Source organism: Fulmarus glacialis, unplaced genomic scaffold (genome assembly GCF_000690835.1).
Source record: "Fulmarus glacialis isolate BGI_N327 unplaced genomic scaffold, ASM69083v1 scaffold3361, whole genome shotgun sequence".
Lineage (NCBI taxonomy): Eukaryota > Metazoa > Chordata > Aves > Procellariiformes > Procellariidae > Fulmarus > Fulmarus glacialis.
This window is the reverse complement of record NW_009192001.1, coordinates 800-9,431: the sequence shown is the minus strand read 5'-3', so window position 1 is coordinate 9,431 and position 8,632 is coordinate 800.

Sequence of the window (8,632 nt, the reverse complement as noted above, 5' to 3'; positions counted from 1 at the left end):
ATAGCATGTCAGCCCAAAGATACTTTGTACGGGCTCCAGCCTGGCATGTTTTATTCACCAAGGTTTGGTCATTTATTGCCTTTGTGGGATAAAATAGCAATATTGGGCCTAAGATGAGAGTTTTAAAATTATTATATTTACCTGTTTAGGTGCTGAACATGTGAATATTTATGCCTACATACAACTTAACTACTACGAGGAGCCCTGCTCATCGGAGCAGTGGCTTGTTGCAGTGAAGTTACCCGCAGGACTGCTGCTCTTACCCCGAGCGCTTCCTTATCCCACAGGGTGCTCCCGGCAGGGGGAATTTCTGCTGTGTCTGCGAATGCGGTTGGTAACACCGGGGGCTTTGGCTCGGGCAGGTCAGAGTCTCTTCCTGGAGGGTTCAGCTGACCTCTCCATTGCAAAAATGGAGTCATCCTGCCTCCTCCTCCTCTTCGTCCTCCTCCTCACGTGCAGTATTAGCACATGCGGTTGTGACGATGCTGCCAAAACTGCTGTTTGCGTCAGTGGAGCTGGAAATGTTTGTGTTGGTGTTTCAGAAAATTAACATCTTTTTCATTGATGGTGCAAATAAGGGGAGAAAAAGGGAGTCAGTGGGCCAGTTTCATCCCAGCGCGGTTGCTTTTATGAACTTGGCCCAGGACTTTATGAACAGACTATTTTTGCATTCGGATTCCATTGAGGATTTTTGTTAATCTTTTGATGGCTTGTTTATTTAAATTAAGCCCCGATTAACTTAAGAAGCTTTCTTTGGCATTTAATAGTTTATCACAGTAAAAGATTACACTGCCAAACCACACACACATTTGTAACACAGCTGTATCTGAGGTAGTAAAATTTGCTATGCCGTATCTGTTTCACTTACTGCGCAGAAAGCACTTTATCAGAAAAAGACTTAAGGCACTTTTATTGTCAGTGTCATACGGAGGAGTGGAGGAGCTTGTGAGTATAAGGTTAACGGCCTGTTTGTATATGGCTTATGATGTTGACATTTGTTGTCTGTGAATGCTACACGTAACAGAGACTCAGGCCCGTAGGCATGGGCTGATGATAACAGGAGTTGGGTAGTAACTGGTGAAAAAAAAGAAAAAACAGATGTAAAGTTTTCTGACTGTATTTAGTAGTTCATTGTAGAATGGGTTAAGCAAAGTTTCATAAGAAGGTAAGACTTCGTGCATATAGTAACTGTGTTGTGTGTCTTTCATTTCCCTGAATATGAGCATGCAGGTACGCAGCAGTGGGAGCTGACTGTGGTCACTGAGCAGTTGCTGGATGCAGGAGTGACCCCAGGGACTGAGCAGGCCCGTGGAATGCTAGGTTACAGGCTGGGACCCTTAGGCACCATCCTCTTAATATAAAATACAAACCTCAGTATCTACAGTAGAGCTGGGCAACTGCTTTCCATGAGTGTTCTGCATCTGAGAGTGAATGTGCTTCCTTTGAGTTTATGCCTTATTTATATAACTTTTTTATCGGGAACCTAAAAAAAAAAAAGGAGAGAAAGCAAGAGTCTAGAAAGTATTTCTGCCCCATCAGGCAAATATAATCTGTGGCCTATGTCCATTCACAACTGTTCATATTACAGGTATCAGAAACTATTGAAAGTAGTTTAGAAGCTAACTAAAGAAGAGAAAGAAAGAATTGTTGAATCTTGAACAACATCCAGTGAATGAGTGTCTCAGAGGAGATGGAAAAGAAGTGGTCGAATTAATTATCCATTACTAAATATTTGCTCAGCTCTATCCTTCACCAAGACAGGAAAAAAAAAATTGAAGTACTATGGGAATTCGGTGACAAAATTATGCTGGCTAAATAAACCCATGTAATAACGTGATCTGTTGAAATAAGAAATGCTGTATTTTTGCAGGCTTGTTAAATTAAGTCAAAACATGTATCGAATAGACCGGTGTATCAAAAACTGAATAAATAAACACACTTCAGTTCCTGATAACTAAGAGTGAGCATATTCAGCACCAGGTTTGGTTGTGTGTTTTAGTTGGCTGTTTTGTACTTTAATCTTTCATGGCTTAATCCTTTTTCTTTTCCACCTGCCTACTTTCCACCCCTCAGGTGTCCTGGTCAGCTGCTGTTACTGTTAAAACGGATGCCCGGGAGGAGATGTCCCTCCGAGTGCTGTCGCAAAGGTTGTCAGAAGACATTGGGAAGCTCACTGTAAAGCACCGTGCAAAAGCATGTTTGCAAAGACGCTGTAAGGTATGTGTAACTGGAGCCGTGCTGCTCTCAGCAGCATCGCGACTGCGCAAGATCCTACTGACCTGTGGAAAGCTCTTGAAACAGAAATCCCTTCCCGTGGGGTCGGCCAGGAGCAGCTGCTTTTTCCCAGGGGCTGCACTTTTTGGGAGGCTCCTTGTACTGGTGGCTCTGCCACAAGGAGCAGCAATCCCAGTGAGGGTCAGGGTGTGAAGTTTGTGGGGCCACAGGAGGACTCTGTGTTTTGGTACTGCAGTACCAGCTCCTGGCCTGTCGTGAGCAGGAGATGGCTGACTTGTAGCAATGAGGTTTGAGCAAGAGCAGGCAACTCCGGGGTGACTGTTCGCACTTTTGGGGTGTTGGCCAACATCTCCCACCCTTCTGAACACGTTGGTTGTTTGGAGGGTGCTGGGTCAGCTCACAGCAGCACAAAAACTGAGCATCGGCCTCCAGGAGGCCCATGGAGAAATGACTATTAATGGCTTGTATGAGATCTCTTACTTCTGAGAGAGGGATGGGCATGGTGGAGAGCTGGAAATGTCTCCTCCAGGGGCCCTACAGGAGTTCAGCAGCCCTAGACCAAGCTCCTTTTGGTTTGCATTAATCTCCCATTCCCTCAGCTGAAATGCCTCATGTCAGATAGTAAAATCTGAGTGAAGTTGGGTGAAGATATCAGCAGGCAGCAGCATGCTAGGAGGAGTGGAAAAACACAAACAGGAGCAGGGTCTGAGCTTGCCAGGTTCGTGCCAATTAGCAGTCCTGCTGGAAAGGGGCAGGTGGTCGTACAGTCATTTCCCTGCTAGTCACCTGAAATAGGTGCTTGCTTAAGCAGGCAGATATTTGCTTTTTAAAATGCTGTAAAATCATACTACAGCTGGACTTGTCTCTGGGCTGTGGCAATCCAGCCTCCATTGTAGACCCAAACTAGTTAATAGATCTGCTTTAATGGGTCGTTTTAAGAGGAAAGGAAGGAGTCCTGAGTATGAAGGCATTTCTGCTGGTTAGTTTTTCTTTTTTTTCCAGGACTGCAGTCAGGGTTTAGCAAATTACTTGGCATCCTGTATTTTACAAAATGGAGAATAGACAACACCACAGAGCCAGAGTCCTACCAGCACCTTAAAGACCACCACAATTAGTCCTCAACAGGTGTTGCAGCTTCTGATAAAAAGGCATGTGTTTAGCGGTGATGAGCAGAGCAAATGCAAGTGTGTTTTGCCTTTACAGACCTGCCTGTGCTGCCGCTAAACTCGAGATGCTACCAGTAGGAACAGAAATCAGATTTCACGCATCTAGCAATCTGTAATGCCATCCTGCTAGTTATTAACAATCCAAAGTAGCTCTTGAGCTGTAAGCAAGCAGTCTGAGCTCTAGACTCAGAGGGGAAGCTAGGGAGCTGTTTTCTGGCAATGTAAGTAGCTCAGACACCCGCTCTGCAGGAAGAAAAAAATCACAATAACCTCTTTTCCTCTCCTCCTCTCCTCCTCTCTCTCCCACTCACCATTACTAATTTATCCTGCTTGTAATGGCTTCTATTTGCTCTAAGCAGATCCTGTTCCCTTCCTGGGAAGACTTGAACAGCTACAAGGACATAATATTCCCAGTGGAGGATCTGTTCTTGGACTCAGGCAGATACAATGATCTCTTGATGGGAGCCCCCCTTTTTCGACTGGCCAACCCATGGCCATTTTAATGTGATCATAATCTGAGATAAGACACTGGGAGCTGCATCTGGAGTAAGCCATCCCATGGTAATGAGCTGACGTTTAATTTATGATCACAGGGAAACGTTTTGCAAATGTTTTACGTCTCTTCAAAAACCCAGCTGACTCTTGCTCCATGCGCAAGCCGGTGGGGCTGGAGGCTACATCATGTGGGTGCTGTCTGCACTAGAGGGTGGCCCTGCCATTTGCAGGGATGCAGGGACAAGCTTATCCTCTGTGCACGTCCACCCATGTGGATCACACTGTACGAGAGTTTAATCTTCCCTGTCCGTTCAGGTTACAAAGCAAATGCTAACACTGCCCTGGAGCACTGTTATTGACTCAAAAGGCCTCTCTGGTTATTTCTAAAGTTTCTCTGCATTTGTGTCTCTCCCACATTCTCCCATCGGCACGGATCCTGGCTGGCTTTGCAGCCCCGTCTCTGTGGCGTTGTTAAGCTCCTTGGGAGGAGGCAGAGCCTCCTGCTCAGGGGATGGGGCAATTCGAGCTGTCTGAGGTCGGGCAGCTGCTCTGTGCTGGGCCCTTTGTTCCCCTGCGGCCAAGGGAGAGAGCAGTGGTGGTGGAGGACGGTTCATCCCATCAGGCTGAGTGGGATAACTAGCTCTAAAGATGTTCCTGCCTCTCTCTGTTGGCTACAGAAGGAGCCTGGACACCTAATGTAGGAGAGACATTTAGGTAATGTGTTCCTATTTTAATGGGCGACCATGAATGGGACAGCCAGCATCACTCGGCCATGACTATATGTATCAAGACTGTGTCTGCTCTACTGCTTTTGATTTGATCCCAGTGTGACACCGGGAGACCAGTGGTACCTCTGCAGGATGCCACCCCTGGAACCCCAACCAGGATACGTGGAGCTGCCTTGGTGTGCAGTACTCCATTGCTCAGTAGAAGCATTTTGCCGGTAGGTTGGCGTTTGGGGAGGGAGGTTAGACAAGTTTCCTGGGGACAGAGGCTGCCAGTCTGCCACAGAAGTCCACCACTACAAAAGGCACCTGAGCCCAGCCAAAAGCCAAGGTGGGACAGAAGCTTCACCATGTGCCTCCTGGCATTCAGCCCTGCCTGCGCTTCCCTCCTGCTACTGCTGCTGGAGGCTCTAAGGCTGTTGCCTCGTCACAAAGTCCTAAATTACGCTTCCAGTGCCTGCTGTCAGCTGGGCTGTCAGTTCCTGAGCACCGTGTGGTGCCCTTGGCTTTACGCTTGTCTGCACCACCCTGACTAACTGTGGACATCATATAAATAATAAACATTAATTCGCTTAATACCTTCCCTCTGTCCTGGGTTTTACAGTGGCACGCATCAGCTAGCAGATCATGGGTGCAATCACGTCCCTGTCAACAGTGTAATCTGTCTCCGTGTCACATCTCCTGGACAGGCCTAGTTTAACAGGGATGGTTTTTGGAACGAGCTAATAAATTGTTTGCAACGTATGGTTAGCCAGCCCTGTTCCCAGCACTCCCATCACCCTGGTGTGTGGCCCATAACCGTTTTCAGTAAGTAACCGGTCTCTGGCCTGTTTGGTAACGTACACTTGCAGGGCTCCACTTGGGTGCAGTTTATCTCTGCAGTGATGAGCAGCTCGATTGCGAGTGGGGCTGGGATATAAAACCTGCGAGGGCCGGGGACGTCAGCCTGTGGGTTCGGGTGCTCTGGTTCACCGGTGTGTTGCAATTGCTGCACCTTCCCAGGCTGGGGCACAGGCATGGGCCGTCTCGGGCAGCTCTTGCGCAGCCAGCCCCGCAGCGAGGGATTGTGTCTGATTGATTGTTTTTTGTATCCTTGGAAACTGAAAGGGCATTAAAATTGCATGGTGCGTGCAGTGCTGATGCACTCTCCTCCTCGTAGCGCTGCCATGGGCTTGAAGATGGCTTCAGCCTCCAGCTGCCAGCTACGGGGTGTAAAGGGTACTGGCAGGTTTTGGAGAAAAACTAAACTACAACTAAATGGCAAACTATTTAGAGGGAAGTACCTCTGTGAATCGCAGTGCTGGTGTCCGGCGGGGGGTGTGTCTGACTCCTGACCATGGCTCAGTACCTTCTCTGTTTGTGGCCCAGCCACAGCGAGCCTGGGCCTCACGGCAGAGAGCTCCTGCCCGAGAGGAGCTGCCTGCCTTGAAACCATCCCGCCCCAGCCACCAGGACTGCTGAGGCTGGTGCCAGGATCTTAATGTGCGGCTGCATGGCAGCGGTTCCTGCCATTTGGAGCACACACGGCACTCACCACCCACCAGCCTGAAATGGGTTGGAGCTGGGCTCGCAAAAGCCCCTCCTAAGTGTCTGCTTAGGGCTTCATCATCTAACACTAAAAGGAAGTTACTATAATCACCCTGGGATAGAGACTGCAGGCAGCAACAGGGTAGCAAGGGAGTCGTTCTCCAGCCCTCGCCCGCTTTTGTCCCAGCTTTCCTCCCTTAAAGTAAATTTACTAAATAAGAAATACCCACTCCAGTGGCTGATGTGTGGATGTTTTTCACCTGGTGCAGGAGCTGCATGCTCAGGTGTGCATTGGCGGCCCTTGGGAAGGGCTTTAACCCACGTTTGGCTGTACGCAGTGCAGGGCTGTATGGCGGTGCTGCCTGCACGGGAGTTCCCCTTGGCCTCTTGAGGCAGCGCTGGCAGCAGGGTTGGACCCTGCCTGTGGTGTCCCACGGGTGCTGCCAGCAGATGCAAGAGCTCAGCCCTGTGTGCCAGCACGGGTTCAGCCATGCCCTCACCCGTGCTGAGGTCGTTTTCAAGCAGCTCTCCCCCAGCACTAGCAGTTGCAGGGAGAAAGGGGCTCCTCTGGAATCGCCCCCAGATCCATGGGAAGAAGCGCTGAAGGGTTGTCCCTAGCCCGCAGAGGCTGCTCCGAGCACTGCTGTCAGAGCGCACGCTCACCAGCACCCGCCGTCCTGTCCCCAGCCAGCAAACCTGCTTTTCCATCAAATCTAGGTTACCGTCTCTCTTTCAGACACCAGATTTTCCATTTTCTAAAACGGTACCAGAACAAAGGGTCTCCCAGGATCTCATTTTCTCCTACCTTCTCAGTTGCTGCTAATTAATATCGTGGCTGCCTAGTCATGCAGCACATGTTCATCTATATGCATGTGTTCAGAGAAGATGAAAACAATATCTGCATCATGGGATCCTGTGTGTTTATTTGCTGGGGAAAACAGGTCCCTGATGCTCCAGGAATTCCTCTAGCTGCAACAGCATCTGCTGGGCACCAGCCCATCCCTTGGTGCTCTCCCTGGCTCCTCACAGCCCTGCAAGTCGGGGTGCTTCGGCTGCTCCCTGTTGTAGCTCACGCTACATGAAATGTCCACCAGCACCTCTGCCTTGAGATACCTCCTGGAGATGCCACTGATGGTGGACTTGCAGGGTGCGTTACGGAGCGCCTTGTGCCTGCTTGAGTGCAGGCAAACTCATGGAAGAAAGGGAATGGGGCGACTGTGTGTGCGAGTGCATGGGGAGGACAGAAAAACAGTTAAGAGTAATCACAATTTGTTGTGGGCTTGAACTAATGGGCATCAAATACTCAGAAATCATACGCTAAAGTGCAACAGATCCCCCACAAAGCATCGCTGGCAATGAGTCACTGGTTAATGTACTGCTAACTGGGATTTATAGGTTTAATATTTTTCTGTTGCACTGTTTCTGTTGCTGTGCAGATTGTTTCATCAGTTTTCTTTCCTGTCCTGAGGTACTTTAAAATAGAATCTTTTGGGGTTGTTATTTTTTTAATAAATACATTATATTTCAAAGAATATTGAAAAAATTCCTTGCCATTTATTCCCCAAGACTTGAAATGGTCTCTCTAATGTCCTAGTCCAATTTGCAAGCTGGCTAACTATCTCATACCTATATAAATGTCCTTTTTTTGAGGATCTAATGAATATAATAGCCACTGTGAACTGTGAATGTGTTTATTTCAATAGTGGTTATACAGAAGGAGCTCTTAATGAAACCATCTTTATTTAAAAAAAACCACCAACGCTTTCATAAATTTAAAAAAAAGCATCAGTAGTCCTCTTTTTTTTTTAATGTTTGACTTTTAATACACATATTTTAGTCACTGTTTTTAATAATATACATGCTCATTTTCCCTTCCAGAGATCAAAACTCTGCTCTGGCAAGTGCTGAACCAGCAGGCGCTCGAGCTCAGCCATATCCCACGGAGCCATGTGAGTGTGGCCGGGTGCTGCCGTGACAGTGCTACCTGGTTGGGACAGGCCGTGTTGGGGTCGGCCCGGTCAAAACTGCGACTTACAACCTGAGGTATCTGTGTATGCGCTGCGGGACGTTCGCTGCTGCTCGGGCTCCTGAAACACTGTGCTTTGCCCTGCGGAGCCAAGAACCTGCCCGAGCGGAGCGAGGGAAAATGGATTTGTTAAGATTTGTGGTATTTAAGTTGCTGGGTATTTAATGTCTGTAAGTATTCATTTTTGAGACTGTATACACATCATATATATATACACACACTATATATACACACACACACATATATATGTGGATATGCTGGGTTTCATGAGTCTGTTAGCAAGATACCTTACTATTACCATTGTCCCTTTCCAGATGAGGCTCGCGCGGTGCAGGTGATCCAGTGCCCGGGGCGGCGTGCAGAGGCTCTCCAAAAGTGCCAGGAGCACCTGGGCTCCCCCCCCCGTTAGATTTCAATGGGAACGAAGCCCCCGGCGCCGTGGTAAGGGGCCCGAATCT